General features: G+C 39.4%; 1 protein-coding gene across 3 annotated transcripts in view; it reads right to left on the bottom strand.

Annotated features, from left to right (window-relative positions):
* Positions 1–16,445, bottom strand: part of TTBK2 (tau tubulin kinase 2) — a 164,768-nt gene extending 148,323 nt beyond the window's left edge. The window contains exon 1 of one of the 3 annotated variants that reach the window (XM_047862921.1): positions 16,367–16,445. The gene's annotated coding sequence lies outside the window, so the exon portion shown is untranslated. The other 2 variants (XM_047862922.1, XM_047862920.1) reach the window with 2 other exon arrangements.
* Positions 16,446–17,604: the final 1,159 nt, after the last annotated feature.

Genomic DNA, 17,604 nt, shown 5'->3' with positions numbered 1-17,604 from the left:
CCACATAAAGGAAGGAAGCATTATCATAGTGACTATCAAAGAAGAAATTATTTAAAAATAAAAACTTAGACTCTCATAAACCATTGGTAGGAATGTACTCTGGAAATAGTTCTAAGTAAAGCTGAAAATGTGCATACCTCGTGACCCAATAACTCTCTTCCCAGGTATATATCCTAAAAATACTCTTCTCTCATGAGCCCCAGGAAACATACACAAATATGTTCATAGCCACACCATCCATAAACGCCAAAACAAAAAACAACTCAAATGTCCAGTAAGAGAAGAATGGATAAAGTGTAGTATATAGTCATATAGTTAAAAAAAGAAAGAAAGAAAGAAAGAAAGAAAGAAAGAAAGAAAGAATTAGTTTCCTACTGCTACTGTAACAAATCACCACAAATTTATTGCCAAAACAATGCAAATTTATAATCTTACAATTGTAGAAATCAAAAGTCCAGGCTTCTAATGGGGCTAAAATCAAGGTGTCAGTAAGGCTATGCTTGTAATGGAGGTTCTAGGGGAGAATACTTTTTCCTGTCTTTTCCAGCTTCTAGAAGCTGCCGGTATGCTTTGGCTCACGGCCCCATCCTGCATCTTCCAACCTAGTTGTACAGCATCTTCATATCTTTCTCTCTGAGCTCTGCTTCAAACATCATGTCTCTTTATATATGTCTCCCTCTTCTAAGGTTCCTTGTGATTACACTGAACCAACCTGGGTAATCAAAGATAATCTTCAAAAGCCTTAACTTAATCGCATCTGCCAAGTGCCTTCTGACATATGAGGTAACACATTCACAGGGCACCTGGGTGGCTCAGTCAGTTAGGGGTCAGACTCTTGATTCCATCTCAGATCATCATCTCACAGTTGTGGGATTGAGACCCAAGTCAGGTTCTGTGCTAGCAGTGCAGAGCCTGCTTGGGATTCTCGGTCTCCCTCTCTCTCTACCCTTCCCTTGCTCTTTCTCTCTCTCTCAAAATAAATACATAAACCTTAAGGGTAATACAGTCACAGGTTTCAGGGATTGGGGCACCAATATCTTCAAGGGACCATTTTCTACCTACCATAAAAACTATACTAAACCAAAAATAAACTACTGTGACACTGAACTACTAGAACAAGTCTCACAAACAACATTGAAAAAAAAAAAAATCTTACAGGGCGCCTGGGTGGCGCAGTCGGTTAAGCGTCCAACTTCAGCCAGGTCACGATCTCGCGGTCGGGGAGTTCGAGCCCCGCATCGGGCTCTGGGCTGATGGCTCGGAGCCTGGAGCCTGTTTCCGATTCTGTGTCTCCCTCTCTCTCTGCCCCTCCCCCGTTCATGCTCTGTCTCTCTCTGTCCCAAAAATAAATAAATATTGAAAAAAAAATTTTTTTTAAATAAAAAAATAAAGAAAAAAATCTTACAATATAGATCTTTTTTTAAACTTATTTATTTATTTTGAGAGAGAGAGAGAGGGAGCATGCAAGCCAGAGAGGGAGAGTGGGAAAGAGAGAATCCCAAGCAGGCTCCGTGCTGTCAGCGTGAAGCCTGATGCAGGGGCTTGATCCCATGAACTATGAGATCATGACCTGAGCTGAAATCAAGAGTCCGTTGCCTAACCAACTGAGCCACCCAGGTGCCCCCCCAATATAAATCCTTTTATATTAAGTTCAAAAATAAGCAAAACTAAATTATGTTAAATAGGGATGCAAACATAGGTAGTAAAAGTCTATAAATAAAAGCAAGGACATGATTTTTTACAAAAGTCACGAGAATAGATTCCTTTGGGGTATAAGGGAATAAGATCAGGAAGGGGCTTCTGAGATGCAGGTAATGTTCTATTTCTTGACCATTTATAATAATATTAAATTTCACACCAATGTTTTACGTAGTCTATGATTAATATGTCTTATTAAAAAAAAAAAAAAAAGCAGGAGGGACACCGGGGCACGCAGTTGGTTAAGTGCCCCACTTCGACTCACGTCATGATCTCATGGCTACAGAGTTCAAGCCCTACGTCTCAGAGCCTAGAGCCTGCTTCGGATTCTGTGTCTCCCTCTCTCCTCTCTCTGCCCCTCCCCCGCCTCTCAAAAATAAATGTTAAAAAAAAATAAATAAATGAAAACAGCAAAAGATAATAGTCATATAAACCAGAGGCAAGGAAGCTAGGCACAGAATAGATTAGGCAACAATCATCTAGCAGTGTGACAGACAGCAGGAGACTGTTCCATCTATGCAATAGTGAAAAGCCAGCTAACCTATGAGTTGGTTATAGGGCAGAAATCTAGGTTCAGAGTAAAGAAGCAGGCTTATAAGCACATACATAATTTACAATGCTATAAATTTCTTGAGGTCAAGAGCAGAATTCTTCTCATCTTTGTACTTAGTATGTAGCATAATACCTACCACAGAACAATCTTTCAATAAATGTTTAATTATTGGAAGAATGAATACAACTTCTTTCACATTCTATACAGCTGAGTGAAATTAAGTCATCCTCAAACAAGTAAATGAGAGATGATTTGAAAATAGTCATTCAATGAATTGTTATAAATACACAGAAGAGTAGGTAGAAGTGTAATGCATGGTTTTGCCCTTAATTAATTTACAAGCAAGGAAAGAAGAAAACATAGATAATTATTTCCAAATTATTCTTTAGAATAGAATACATAATGCAAAAACAGAAAGTAACAGTAATTCTCTGGATTTAAAAGGTAAAAAATACAAAAAGTTAATCAACATCAAACTGTAAGGGCCAAGTACACATGACAAATCAGAAATGCGAGAGGTTTACATGAGATAGGAAGATTATACAAAGTTTCTCAGAGGAGGTGGACAGGATTTATGATGATGGTTCAGTAGATTGCAAAATAACCACAAATTCCTCCCACTCCTGTATACATATCTTTTTACAATGTGACCTTGCTGCATCTCCCACAAAGAGGTAGAGTTTCTTTACCCTGGAAACTGAGGTTGGCCCTGTGACTTGCTTTGACCAACAGAACACTAGCAAACATGACCCAGAAGCTTGAAATGCATTTATGCTCTCAACTAGCCCTCTATTGCTTGTTTTGGAACCCAAATTGTGAAGAAACCCAAGCTAGCACAATTCCTCGCATACATGAGCCCAGACAAGACCAAAAAAGAATATGCAGTTGGACCCAAACGGCCAATCCACAGAATATTTAACTAACAAATTGTGTTACCCTCTGAACTTTGGGGTGGTTTGTTTGAAGGCAAAAGCTAACTGACTGAGGAGCTAAGCAAAGGCACATAAATGGAAATGAACACACAAGTGCATGGAAAAATGAATATGTACAGTTGTCTACATGGACTAAGATTAGTCTAAAAGAATTCTGATCATAGAGAAAGAATACATAGACATGAAAGGTAAACTGAGTTCAGACTATAAAAATCATGCTAGGAAGAAAATGAACTTTATTCTATTTCAGCAAAGGGGAGCCACTAAGGGACTTCGTATAAGGGGGATGGATATAAAGCAAAAGGAAACAAAGTTCAGTTATAACTATTATTATCTAGATAGACTGTATAACTAACTATATAACTATATAACTATATGTGTGTGGGTGTGTGTGGGTGTGTAGCTATATATCTATAACTAGATATCCTCCTATTTGGAGGGGAAGCTAGATAATTCACAAAATAAATAACAGCATGGTTTTTATACATAGTGACATATACAGTTTATGTTAGATTCTGTTTTTGAACAGAGTAGTAGGAAAATTATTTTTACTACAATTTTAATCCCAATGAGAAGAGTGCTAGAATTAATCATCAGAAGCTTATAATGTGTCTAAAGGGCATAGAAGATATCTTTGAAGCTATATTTGGGCATAAAGATAATACATAAATTTCTAATGACAGCATAACTGTGAAATATGACTCCTCTTTGTTTGAGATTTAAATATACTCACCAGGTGACTGCAGCTCCTGGCCACAATAAAGTGACAGGGACTAGATTTACCCTACCACAGTAAACAACTAGAAAAAAGGACAAAATATATGAAACATGGTTTTTAGACACTATTGACAATAAACACTACAGAATAGGGATCCATGAGAAAAAGGGAAATAAAGTTAGCCTTACAAGTGCCCCCAACTCACTACCTGGAGAGAATTTCCAGGCCACAATACAGGGATGGGGAACCCAAACAAAGACCAGAAATCTCACTGAGTTAAGGAGACAAAATTCAGAGTTCTGGGGAGGTCAAGGCAAAACAAAACACTGGAGAGGAGATATCAGCACAAAGAATGAGCTGTGGATATCTAGAGAGAATTCTCCTTGAGATTCTGGCTAAGTACTTATCAATGCACCTGTGTAAGGAAGTGAAGTGATCAAAGCCAAGTTCAAACCACTGGAAAGGGGCAGGCAGAACAATCTTTGATGCTTAAATAAGGCTATGAATAGTTTGCATACTCACCAGAGTGAAAAAGACCTTCAAAAACATTCAGAGCCTTGGATGCTTCAAAGTATTTTCAAATAACTGTATCCCAAAACAAACTCCCCAATATTTAAAGGAATACAAAAAAAAAAAAAAAAAATCCAGCACGTAACAATGTAAAATCATAATGTCTGGCACTCAAACAAATTACCAGGGATGAAAAAAGGAAATATCAATCAATAAAAACAAACCCAAGTCAAAGCATTCTGAAGAAAGAAGAACAAAGCTGAAGGTATCACAATCCCAGATTTCCAGATCTACTACAAAGCTGAATCATCAAAACAGACACATAGATAAATGAAACAGAAAAGAGAACCCAGAAATAAAACCACACATTTATAGTCAATTAATCTACAACAAAGGAGGCAAGATTATACAATGGAGAAAAGATAGTCTCTTCAATAAATGGTGCTAGGAAAATTAGACAGCTACATGCAAAACAATGAAACTGGACCACTTTCTTATACCATACGCAAAAATGAACTCAAAGTGGATTAAAGACCTAACTGTGAGACCTGAAACCATAAAATCCTAGAAGAAAACATGGGCAGTAATCTCTCTGACATTAGCATTAGCAACATTTTTCTAGATAGATCTCTGCAGGAAAGCAAAAACAAACTATTAGGACTACAGCAAAATAAAAAGCTTTTGCATAGTGAAGGAAACCATCAACAAAACCGAAAACGTAACCAACTGAATGGAAGAAGCTATTTGTAAATAATATATCTGATAAGTGGTTAATATCCAAAATATATAAACAACTTACACAACTCAACAGAAAAAAAAAAATCCAAAGAATCCAATTTTAAAATGCGCAGAGGCCCCAAATAGGCATTTTTCCAGTAAAGACATACATACAGATGGCCAACAGACACATGAAAACATGTTCAACATCATTAATTATTAGGGACATGAAAATTAAAAGCACAATGAGATATCACCTTACACCTGTCAGTGTGCTAGCATCAAAAATATAAGAAATAACAAGTGTCAGCAAGGATGTGGAGAAAAAGGAACTCTCTTACACTATTGATGGTAAGCAAATGCGTAGAGCCACTACGGAAAACAGTATGCACGTTCCTCAAAAAACTAAAAATAGAAATACCATGTGATCCAGTAATTCTACTACTAGGTATTTATCCAATGAAAACACGAATTCAAAATGCTATATGCACTCCTGTGTTTACTGCAGCATTATGTATAATAGCCAAGATATGGAAGCAAACTAAGTGCCCATCAAGAGATGAATAAATAGGGGCATCCAGGTGGCTCAACTGGTTAAGCGTCCGACTCTTGATTTCTGCTCCAGTCATGATTTTATGCTGGGTGTGAAGCCTGCTTAAGCTTCTCTCTCTCTCCCTCTCTCCCCTCTTCCCCTCCCCCACTTGCGCACATGCTCTCTCTCTCTGGCTTTCTCAAAGAAAAAAAAAAAGAGAGAGAGAGAGATGAATGAATAAAAAAGAAGTTATATATTATGGAATATATATGGAATGTGGACTATTACTCAGCCGTAAAAGAATGAGATCTTGCCATTTGTCATATGGACCTAGAAGGTCTGTGAAATAAGTCAGAGAAAGACTAATACCATATGATTTCACTTATATGTGGAATCTAAAACAAATAAAAAAAAATGAACAACAAAAAAAGTAAATGCACAAATACAAAGAACAAACTGGTGACTGCCACAGGGGAGGGCCGTGGTGGGATGGGCAAAATGGGTGAAGGAGATTAAGAGGTATAGACTTCTAGTTAATGGAGTGAATAAATCACGGAGATGAAAGGTTAAGCACAGGAAATACAGCCAATGGTATTGTAATAGCATTGCATGGTAACAAATGGGAGCTACACTTGTGGTGAGCACAGCATACATAACTCTAGTCTTATCTTAGCACTGTATTCTACACACCTGAAACTAACGTAACATTCATTGTGTATCAAATACACTTTAATTAAAAAAAAAAAAAGGACAGGAAGGACAGAAAGGAGGAAAGAAAAGTAAAAACAGACCCAGAAATAGAAGTGGTAGACAAGGACTTTTAGACATTAAAAGTATATATCTGAGATAAAAAAAAAAGGGGGGGAGGGGGGAGCGCCTGCGTGGCTCAGTTGGTTAAGTGTCTGACTTTGGCTCAGGTCATGATCTCACAGTTCATGAGTTCAAGCTCTGAGTCTGGCTGTGCACTGACAGTTCAGAGCCTGGGGCCTGCTTCAGATTCTGCTTCCCTCTTACTCTGCCCCTCCCCTATTTGTGTTCTCTCTCTCTCTCTCTCAAAAATAAATAAATAAACATTAAAACAACAACACTGGATAGGATTAACACCAGATTAGCTACTGTAAAAGAAGGGATTATAAACTGGAAGATAGAGAAGAGAAAAAAAAAAAAAAACTATCCAAAATGAAACATACAGAGAAAAAGGAACCCAACCAACAGATCATCAGTTAGTTATGGGATAACATCAAAAAGCCTAAAACATGTAATGTAACTGGAGTCCCAGAAGGAAAGAACAGACTGTTTACACTTTTATTTTGTTGTCAGTTACTGTAACCATACTGTCTTATATAAAGTTTCTTTCCACTTTTAGCAGATATTTTAATTTCTAGATACACTCATTGGGCCCAGAGGGATTCCATGCTAGGGGGAAAAAAAAATCTAAAGAAAAAAAAGGTCTTAAATTTTTTCAAATTTGATTAAAAAAAAAAAAAACATTTATCAAACACCTCCTATTATTAGAGTAAAAGACCAGATGCTTTCAAAGTAATCCTGATCCATTATATAAACAGGTAGAATACATAATCTGTATTCCAAAAATAGATTAGAATATAGTATGATGCAGAGTGGCTACCTCCTATCTCAAAAGTCAAAATAATGTATTTTTCACATTATAAAAAATAATCTCGGGGTGTCCAGCTCAGTCAGCTAAGCACCCAACTTCAGTTCGAGTCACGATCTCCTGGTTTGTCAGTTCGAGCCCCACATTGGGCTCTCCGCTGTCAGTGCAGAGCCCAATTCAGATCTTATGCCCCCTTCGTCTCTGCCCCGCCCCCTCGGTTTTTTTGTTGTTTAAAAATTTTATGTATTTATTTTGAGAGAGAGAGAGAGAGAACACAAAGGGGGGTTAGGACAGAGAGAGAGGGACAGAGAGAATCCCAAGGAAGATTCACACTGTCAGTGCAGAGCCCAACTAAGGGCTCAAATCCACAAACTGTGAGATCATAACCTGAACCAAAATCAAGAGTCAGATGCTCAACTGACCAAGCCACCCAGGAGCCTCTCAATTATGTTTTTAAACAAGCTGAGAGAGAGATGCAAGTTTACAGAGGTACACAACAGCTAAGTTTTTCAAGACACTTAATATTAATGTAAAGAACAGAAATAACAGTCAAGAATAGGATAAATCTCATGGGATTTTGTTTTTGTTTTACCCCAAAGATTTTTGGCCAGAGCCTCTCTAAAGGGCTATTAAAAAGAGATAAAGATTTGTGATTAATGCTATTTGCTGATAGCAAAAGGAAAAGAATATTTAGTCACCATTCATACTTCAAATGTTCCTTTTAAACTTTCACAGGAGGTAAATTACACTTCTAGCAGCATGGAAACTCTCTGGGTTCAATAAATGTATTCAAGAAAGTAAAATACCTATTAAAGACAAACTTTACAAGTCAGTATAGTTACAATTACTGACAACAGGATAAAAGTGTAAACAATCTAGTTCTCTTCTCCCTGGCTACAACACTAACAACACATAAGCAAATCCTTTCCCTAAAGAAAGTACAGTGTAACTTACATGGCCAGATTGTAATGAAAACACTGAACAAGACCGTTCCTTCGGTAAAATCTTCTGTAGCTATATCAACCAAACAAAGCATTATAGGTCTATGATCTTCCCACTAAGACAAAGGGAAAAAAATCAATACAGAAACTTCTCTGTAATGATCTCCATTTTAATTATAAGTATATTAATTTTCCTTTTTAAAAATACCAAAACTGAGGCAAAAAGGAGTTAAGTACTATGATATGTTACAGTAAAGATTAGAATACACTCAAATTGCATCCTGATGCATAATTAACAGTTTGTAGTCATTTGCTGTGTAAGCGTTTTTTATTTTTTTAATGTTTATTTATTTATTTTTAAATATATGAAATTTATTGTCAAATTGGTTTCCATACAACACCCAGTGCTCATCCCAACAGGTGCCCTCCTCAATACCCACCACCCCCTCTCCCCTCCCTCCCACTCCCCATCAGCCCTCAGTTTGCTCTCAGTTTTTAAGAGTCTCTTATGCTTTGGCTCTCTCCCACTCAAGCATTTATTAATGTAGAGGTTAATGGCTCTAGTAACTTTATTTTCTAAACCAAAATTAGGTGCCAGAATATGGTAAGAGACTTTTTTTTTTCTGATTTGCAAATGCATTACATATTTTTAAACTTACAAAGATATGCAAATTATATCCTAATTACTTGTATATTTAATAAGTCACCTATAGGGGCTCCTGGGTGGCTCAGTGGGTTAACTGTCTGACTTCTGCTCAGGTCATGATCTCACAGTCTGTGAGTTGGAGCCCCGTGTCGGGCTCTGTGCTGACAGCTCAGAGCCTGGAGCCTGCTTCAGATTCTGTGTCTCCCTCTCTCTCTGCCCCTTTCCCACTCATGCTCTGTCTCTCTCTGTCTCAAAAAAATAAATAAAAACATTAAAAAAAATTTTTTTTAATGAAAAAAAAAATAAGTCACCTATAAACTGTTAGATTCTAGCCACAGAGAGACAGTTACTTACCTGGAAGACTTCTTTTTTGTAACCATACATACCCTCCTACTGGTAATGCCTAGTCCTCATTTCTGAGGTTCAAACACAGCTATGTGAAACATAACATGGGAATTCTGTCAGTACTCAAGCAACTGAAGCCTGAGAAAACCCAAAGTAGATACTCATACTGTACAGAGAGGTGGACAGACTCTGTAGAACCAAATTTTTCAAATGCTCTGGTGTTCTGAAAGCATTTGTCTGAAGCTGTTTCAAAAGCTGTGTGAACATTTAATTCTTATTAAATTTTTTTATTTAAAAAGCTTATTAAAAATAAATTATTATTTTTAATTACTTAACAGCTTATAGCTGTAATATATCTATTAACCTCTGAATCTGCTGGCATATGGAGAATAAACTGTGGGTGACAAAACAGAAGACTACTTCCCTGAACCCACTCCCCAGACTGTTAGTTCTGTCTGGTAATATGTTCACCCAGTAGTCTGCATTTTCCCTTCATGATACTTGGAACACTTAGAATTCCTTATTCTATAACAGACTGCCTCCATTATATTGTTAAGCTCCAGAAGTGACATCATTTTTGTCCTTTTCACTGCCAAATCTCTAACCCCTAGCATAGTAACACAATAGATGCTGAACAAATATTTAATGAACAAATGGATGAGGCTATTACAATAATTCCAAGGAGAGATAATGAGGTTCAGAGCTGCCACATGTTTAAGGAGAGGTAATGAAGTGAAAAGAGGCTAAGTTAAGGTAGTTACAATAGAAATAAAAAAGAGAGATTCTGTGCAGGTAGAACCAGGGGAAAAAGGAAACCAAAATATATACATACATAATGAGATTTTTGAGCTTGGGCAACTGATTAAATAATAATACCTTCATTTGGAGAACTAAAGCACTTAAAAGAGGGCTGACTTTTGTCTTGGACATGTTGGATTTTCTAAGTGCTAAACAAGCACAGCAGAAATGAAGTCCTAATCTAGTTTACTATCTACCATATGAATTAGCTTCCAGATGATTTTTTCAAATCAAATTTCATGAGAGGCAAGAGTCTCTTTAGCTATTCATTTTTTCCTACTTCCTCCCCTCACCTCTGCCTCATTGGTCATTGCAAAATGTTGATAAAACCATTTCTGAAGTATTTTAGAAACTAGGCCCTTAATGGATCAAAGAAAGTAAGAAAGAGGGTCTTTCCAACTTAATATATAACATGTATAAAACTAAATGTCAAATATTAACAAAATACAGTATTTAAATGAATAAGACAAGGAAAAGAATGTGAAATCACTTTTTTAAAAAGGCAATTATCTTGAAACTGCAGAAAGAAGACAAATGTAAAAAAATGATAAAAGGAAGCAACCAAGTGTCCATCCATTGATGAATGGATAAAGAAGTGGTATATATACACAATAGAATATTTCAGCCACAAAGAACAATGAGATCTTGGCATTTGTGACAACATGATGGACCTAAGGGGTATTTTGCTAAGTGAAATTAGTCAGACAGAAAAGGACAAATACCATATTATTTCACTTATATATGGAATCTAAAAAACAAAACAAATGAACAAACAAAAAGCATTAACAGACCCATAAATACAAAGAACAAACTGAGGGTTGCCAAGGGCAGGGGGCAAAATGGGTAAAGGGGAGTGGGAGGTACAGGCTTCCAGTTATGGAATGAATAAGTCATGGGAATAAACGGTACAGCATAGGAAATATAGGCAATGGTACTATAATAGCACTGTATGGTGACATATGGTAGGTACACTTGTGGTGGGCATAGTGTTACATATAAGTTGTGTACATATGAAACTAAAGTAACATTTTGTACCAACCATATACTTCTATATAAAAAAAATGATAAAAAGCATTCTGGTAAAAATACATATAATGGCAAATAAATTTTCTATTTCAAACATTTAAAAATACCAATTCTTATTTTCATTAAGGTGCAAACTTTCTATAAAACAAAAATGCTGATTCCTAAAACACAGTTAAATCCTGAAAGCTTACCAGAGAGAGTGAAAAGCTACCACCTCCCATTCTTTTTTTTTTTTTTTTTTTTTTTTAATCTTTACTTCTTTATTTTTGAGAGAGAGGGAGAGAACTCAGGGAGGGGCAGAGAGAAGGGGAGGGACAGAGAGAAGGGGAAGGACAGAGAAAAGGGAAGGGGCAGAGAGAAAGTGAGACACAGAATCTGAAGCAGGCTCCATCCACGCTCTGAGCTGTCTGTGTAAAACCCAACTTGGGAGGGGCGCCTGGGTGGCGCAGTCGGTTAAGCGTCTGACTTCAGCCAGGTCACGATCTCGCGGTCCGGGAGTTCGAGCCCCGCATCAGGCTCTGGGCTGATGGCTCGGAGCCTGGAGCCTGTTTCCGATGCTGTGTCTCCCTCTCTCTCTGCCCCTCCCCCGTTCATGCTCTGTTTCTCTCTGTCCCAAAAATAAATAAAAAACGTTGAAAAAAAAAATTTTTTTTAAAAAAACCCAACTTGGGGCTTGAACCCACAAACCATGAGATCATGACCTGAGCTGAAGTCGGATGCTTAACTAACTAAGCCACCCAGGCTCCCCTACCACCTCCTATTCAGAAGACACTAAAACACCTCAGATTCTTTTCAAAGAACACTTAATTTTTTGTAATGTTTATTTTTGAGAGAGAGAGAGAGCGCGTGCGCGCACACATGGGGGGGGGGGGGGCGGAGAGAGAGCATAGGAAGCAGGCTGACAGTAGAGAGTCTGATGCAGGACTCTAACTCACGAACCATGAGATCATGACCTGACCTGAATTTGAAGGCTTAATGAACTTAACCACCCAGGTGCCCCATAACACTTAATTTTTTACCATGGGAAGTTTAAATCTAAGTGAAAGTGAATTTCTTAATACAATAAAAAGGAACTATCAACATCCCAAAACATCAAGGATCTCATATACAAAGGTTAAAAAAAAAAAATCATGAAAAAAATTCAATACAAGTCCAACTCTTGATTTCACCTGAGGTCATGATCTCACAGTTTGTGAGCTCCATCTCTGCATAGGGCACTGTGCTGGCAGTGCGGAGCCTGCTTGGGACTCTCTCACTCCATCTCTCTCTGCTCCTCCCCTGCTTGTGCTCTCTCTCAAAATAAATAAACATTAAAAAAAAGCAAACAAACAGAACAGGGGCACCTAGGTGGCTCAGTCAGTTGAGCGTCTGACTTCAGCTCAGGTCACTCATTATCTCACTGTTTATGGGCTAAAGCCCCATGTCCAGCTCTGTGGTGACAGCTCAGAGCACGGAGCCTGCTTCAGATTCTGTGTCTCCCTCTCTCTCTGACCCTCCCCTGCTTGTGTTCTGTCTCTTTCTCTCTTAAAAATTAACAACCATTAAAAAAAAAAAAGAACATATAAAATAACCACAAAGAGAAGAATAACTATGTTTACCATAGTCATAAAACATAAATGAAAATATACCAAGAAATCTGCTTAAAAATCACCGATTTAAAAGATAAAATTTTCTGGCAAAATTGATATTCACATTACGTAAATAATTTAATTTCAGTATGTATTTTAGAGATTTTTATTTTTTTTAAGTAATCTCTACACCCAAGGTGGGATTTGAACTCACAACCCCAAGATCAAGAGTCACATGCTCTACCAGCCAGCCACCCTTCAACCTGTATTTTAAACCTACAATAAGATCACCAGATATTAAGGAAGACAGAAACTTTTTTTTTTCCGAGAAAGAGACAGAGAGAGAGAAAGAGCGCAAGGGGCAGGGGAGAGAGGCAGAGAAGGAGAAGGAGAAAGAGAGAGAGAGGGAGAGAAAAAGAGAGAGAGGGAGAGAGAATTGCACACAGGCTCCATGACCAAGCAGAGCCTGACACCGGGCTTGATCCCACAACTTGGGATCACAACCTGAGCTGAAATCAGAGTCCAACGCTCAAAAGATTGAGCCGCCCAGGCACCCCAAGGAAGACAGTAACTTCTGAGTGGCAATACTATATGTGTTGTTCATATGCTCAAAAGTTAGCTCTAAAAAACTCAACTTTTTCATACAGACTTAAAGACTCTTGTCTCAAACATGGAAGTATGACATTTAACCTGAAAACACTGAACATTTACAAATAAAAGTTATAAAAGTATTTTCAACACAACGATTCTATCCACTGAAGCCTCAGGTGGGGCGGGGGGAGGGGGGGGTCGGGGTTGGAATCCACCACTGCCATCGCTATTATTTACAATACACTGCATAACAACAACAAAAAAAGGACGACAAGGAAGTAAAATAGCATAAATATGTTTAATTTCAAAAATTCATACATTGAAGATATCCTGCAATATTACTAATCAAATAAACGGACACAACTCCAGCTATATGTTGAGTATTTCTCAAAAACCTCAAGAAGAGAAAAAAAAAAAAAGGAATACATGACTAGAATCATTGTGAGTAACTTAAATTGTAAAGTTCAAATTATAAAGCCCAAATTGTAAAGTTGTTTGCCACATATCTATAAAAGAATTTTTCTACAGGAGACTTCTTTAAGAGTGGGGAAGGATGTAAGCTATATTTTCCATTAATTCTAAAAGGCTATTTTATTTCGTGAATCAATTCAACAGACTGATAGTTCAATAACAGTCATTAAAATTTTTCCCTTGTTATACATTGCTTTTTGTTTTTAGGCAACAAACATTCATTAACTCACAGAGTTTCTGAGGATTAGGAATCTAAGAGTGTCTTAGTTGGGTGGTTCCAGGTCAAAGTCTCTCACAAGTTGTAATCAAGTTGTCATCTCTATATAGTACTTTTTAAGGTTATAAAATATAAAGAATTGACTGCCCCTGTCAAAGTTAGATTCCATGATAGTGAACTAAGCTCTGTAAGATTTGTTTACATTGAAAAACCAACAATCTATCACTAATTATCACCTTTTAGCCCATTTTTTTGAGGTAAAATACTTTCAAATTTGTCTAAATTATACAAACTTCACTTCCAACTCTACATTTAAAACTATTTGAAGCCCTATTATAATTGAGTTCAATTTGCTAAAGCAAATGAGCGTGTTCTCATGGAGATTTCCTGAGGCATTAAAATAATCAGTATTTTTTTAAGTCAAAAAAAAGACACAAAATCTGAAATCATATATAGTACAATAGAGAATTTACTAAATTATGTATTAACCACAGTACAAGAGCATAAGCAAGATCTATTATTTTTAGCTCCTTACTGAAGATCAGATTTATTTCAATTTGATATTATAAATTAAATTAATGAAGCTAGGGACTTCAATTTCTTTTATGTTTCTAAAACTGAAAGAGAAAAAAACATTTCCTAACATTCTATCATAAAAGAATGAGAAACTTTCCTTTATAAGCATGCTTCAGACATCCCTTTCAGTGCCTTGATCAAGATACATCATACAGGAAAACATAACTTTCTAAATTAAAGGTTCCTTTTGGTATGTTTTCAATTTCAATGAATCACAATATGCCATGGAAATGAGTACACTTATTATTTGAAAAATTTCTAGAGTTAGTTCTTCAAGATTAGTCATATTAGTAATATTTGTCAACATTACTGTTTCTTTATAAGAAATACATAACATTCAATTCCCTCGATACTTTAAAATCAATCTCCCATCTCTCCTTTCCCCCCAAAGAGAACATTATTCTACTGAGCCAAAAGAAGACAGCAAACACATCTTTCTTTGTGGTCTATTCTGGCAAATCAGTGTTTAGAAACCAATGCAACTGTTATTAATGGCTCAGAACACACATTAACAAAACACAGAGTGGATTCTCCCTGCGTGTATGTGTACATGCGCCCATTCATAATAATGTGATCCTCGTGTATTTCAGTTTTTTTGGATTTCAAAATCTCAATTTCCACTGAATACCAAAACATCTTTACATAATACATAGACTATAAGAAAACTGCTCTCTCTCATGTTTAAAGAACAATTTCTAAAGCTAAGGATGAGAAGAGTTAATACCGGGATTGCTGCCACCTATCAACTTTAATTCAAAGCAAAGTACAACTCAATGTCATTTTTACCTCCAATGCAGCCACGACTGAAACAAAATTAACTTCACTGCGCGATAAAGTATCCTGGCATCCAATGGATTATTTACTTCTCTGATTTGACAGTACAAACGTGTGGAGTCTTTTGTCCCTCCCACAGCACCCAGGGTGTCAACATCATCTTAGTCCAGGCAAATGGCAGGCAAATCCTTCAGGTCATTACTTTGCACCTTAAGTACCAGAAAGTCATGGCCTTCATTGTCGTTACTACACAGCAAACAGACTGCATAGTCCCATGCCTCCTTCTATTATATTTGGGGAGGCGGGGTGCGAAAGAAGCGCTCAGTGTATCCTGAGAACCCTCTGAGCTCAGCCCTGGTACCAGAAGCTGCATAAATACAAGCAATATATGGGTCACCTACAGAGAGAGAAACAGACGAAGCTTCGTGACCCTCCAAGTTCAGTCAAGACATCGAAAGGCTCTCGGGAAACAGGGCACAAGCCTTCGGGTAAACGGTGTAGAAGCAGACTGTCTCCGAGGTGGAGTGACTAGGTCTGGCACAAGCCCAGGGCGTGGGCAGCTACCGAGGAGACTCTCGTACCCTTCCCCTCCGCACCAGGGTCGGTCACTCCGCGAGGGGTGCGGCTGGAGGAGGGGGTCAGGACTGGGGGAGGGCGGGGCCCGGGGCACCCCAGAGGCGCCCGGGGGGTTCGGGGGGGTGTGTCCTACCTGGGCTGTGGCGGACGCAGGGATTTCGGGCGGAGGGCTCGGATCCAGCTCAGGACCAGGACCGACAGGGATCAACCCTCAGCAGGCGGGACCGCCGCCGCCTGCCCATCCCCCGCCGCCGACTGCGGCGGGAGCCGAGCGCGGCTTCGAGGGCCGGCCGGCTGGGTAGTCCCCTCGGGTGCCGTCCGCGTTTACTGGCGGCGGCGGCGGCTGCGGCTGCTGTTAATGCTGCTGCTGGCCGCCCCCAGCCGCTGCTCTTGTGCCAGCCCCTGCTCCTCCTCCTGCCGCCGCCGCCGCCGCCTCGTCCCCACCGCTCCCATCGCCGCTGCGGCGACTACTGCAGCGCCCGCTGACCCGACCCGACGTTATTCTCCCCCTTCGCAACCCGACACAGCCTAGCCCACCTGCCCTGCCAGTGCGCACGCCCACCTCTCCGCCGCAGGTGCTGATTGGAGAGCACGACCCAAACCCGCCACGTCGGTTGGCTGGTCCCATTGCCTATCACGACGGGGGCGGAGAGTCAGGCAGAGAGCGTCTCCGCCCCCCACCGGAGAATTGCCGCTATCTTCAGGTTTGCCTGAGAGGGCGAGTTACCGGGAAAGGAGCATCACAATGGCAGCGCGCGTGCGCGCTGGAATTCTGGGCCTTGTAGTTCCAGCCACCGCCGCAACTGCCCGTGGGTCCGGAGCTTTGAAGTAGAGCTCCTGAGACTAGTGGTTGGCCCACGTTGGTGTCCTCTTAGCTCAGTAGTTAACTTGCTTATAGAGGCATGATTGTGACCCCAGGTTTGGGCTTTTTGGAAGAAAATCGGAAATGCGTTGTCACGATACGAATTTCCACTGAAGGAGTTACGAAGAAGGGCCCCAAACCGTGAGGCCCTACCATGCCACCTCCTCAGAACCAGAGCTGCCAGGATCTGGCAAATTGGCGCCATCCCCAGAACCGCCTAACAGGAAGCTAATCACCGGCGGGCACTAGGAAGAGGCCTAATGGTAAAAGGAGGAAAGGAGACCGAGACCTCCAGAAAAGACTACCAGCCTGGAGCCCGAAGTGTCCTTACTGCAACCGTGAAAAACGAGGCTTCCTTACCTTTTTCAAACACCACTAGCAAAGGATACACAGCCCTTGTGAGGGCCAGGATGGGAATCTAAGCAAGACAATTGCGGGAGTCCCTCGAAGACTTTCAAGGAAAAGCGAGGAGAGCAGGGCAATGAGGCTGTGTGGGATAAATTTGTATTAGGTGTTGATTGTGTCAAGCTCTTTGGTGAAGAGGAAACCTTAAGATTAAACCTCTCTCCCATCCTTACCCACCAATTTAGAGAAGAAAAATCTCAAAAGAAGTTAAGCAACTTTCCAAGGCCATAAAACTAATTAGTGGCCAAGCCAAAACTCAGGTCTCTTGTTTACTTGTTGTTTTTCAATTATTTATTTTATTTTCATTTGAGAGAGAGAGCGCGTGAGCGGGGGAGAGGGGCAGAGCAAGAGAGAGAATCTTAAGCAGGCCCCTCATTCATGGCACAGCCGGTGGCAAGGGCTGGATCCCACCATCCTGGGATCTTGACCTGACCCAAAATTAACAGTCAGATGCGCAAGACTGAGACACACAGGTGCCCCTAATTATTTATTTTAAGTAATCTTTATACCCAACATAAGACTTGAACTCACAA

The sequence above is a fragment of the Prionailurus viverrinus genome, chromosome B3 (assembly GCF_022837055.1).
Source record: "Prionailurus viverrinus isolate Anna chromosome B3, UM_Priviv_1.0, whole genome shotgun sequence".
NCBI classification, from domain to species: Eukaryota; Metazoa; Chordata; class Mammalia; order Carnivora; family Felidae; genus Prionailurus; species Prionailurus viverrinus.
This window is presented reverse-complemented; position numbering and strand designations above follow the sequence as displayed.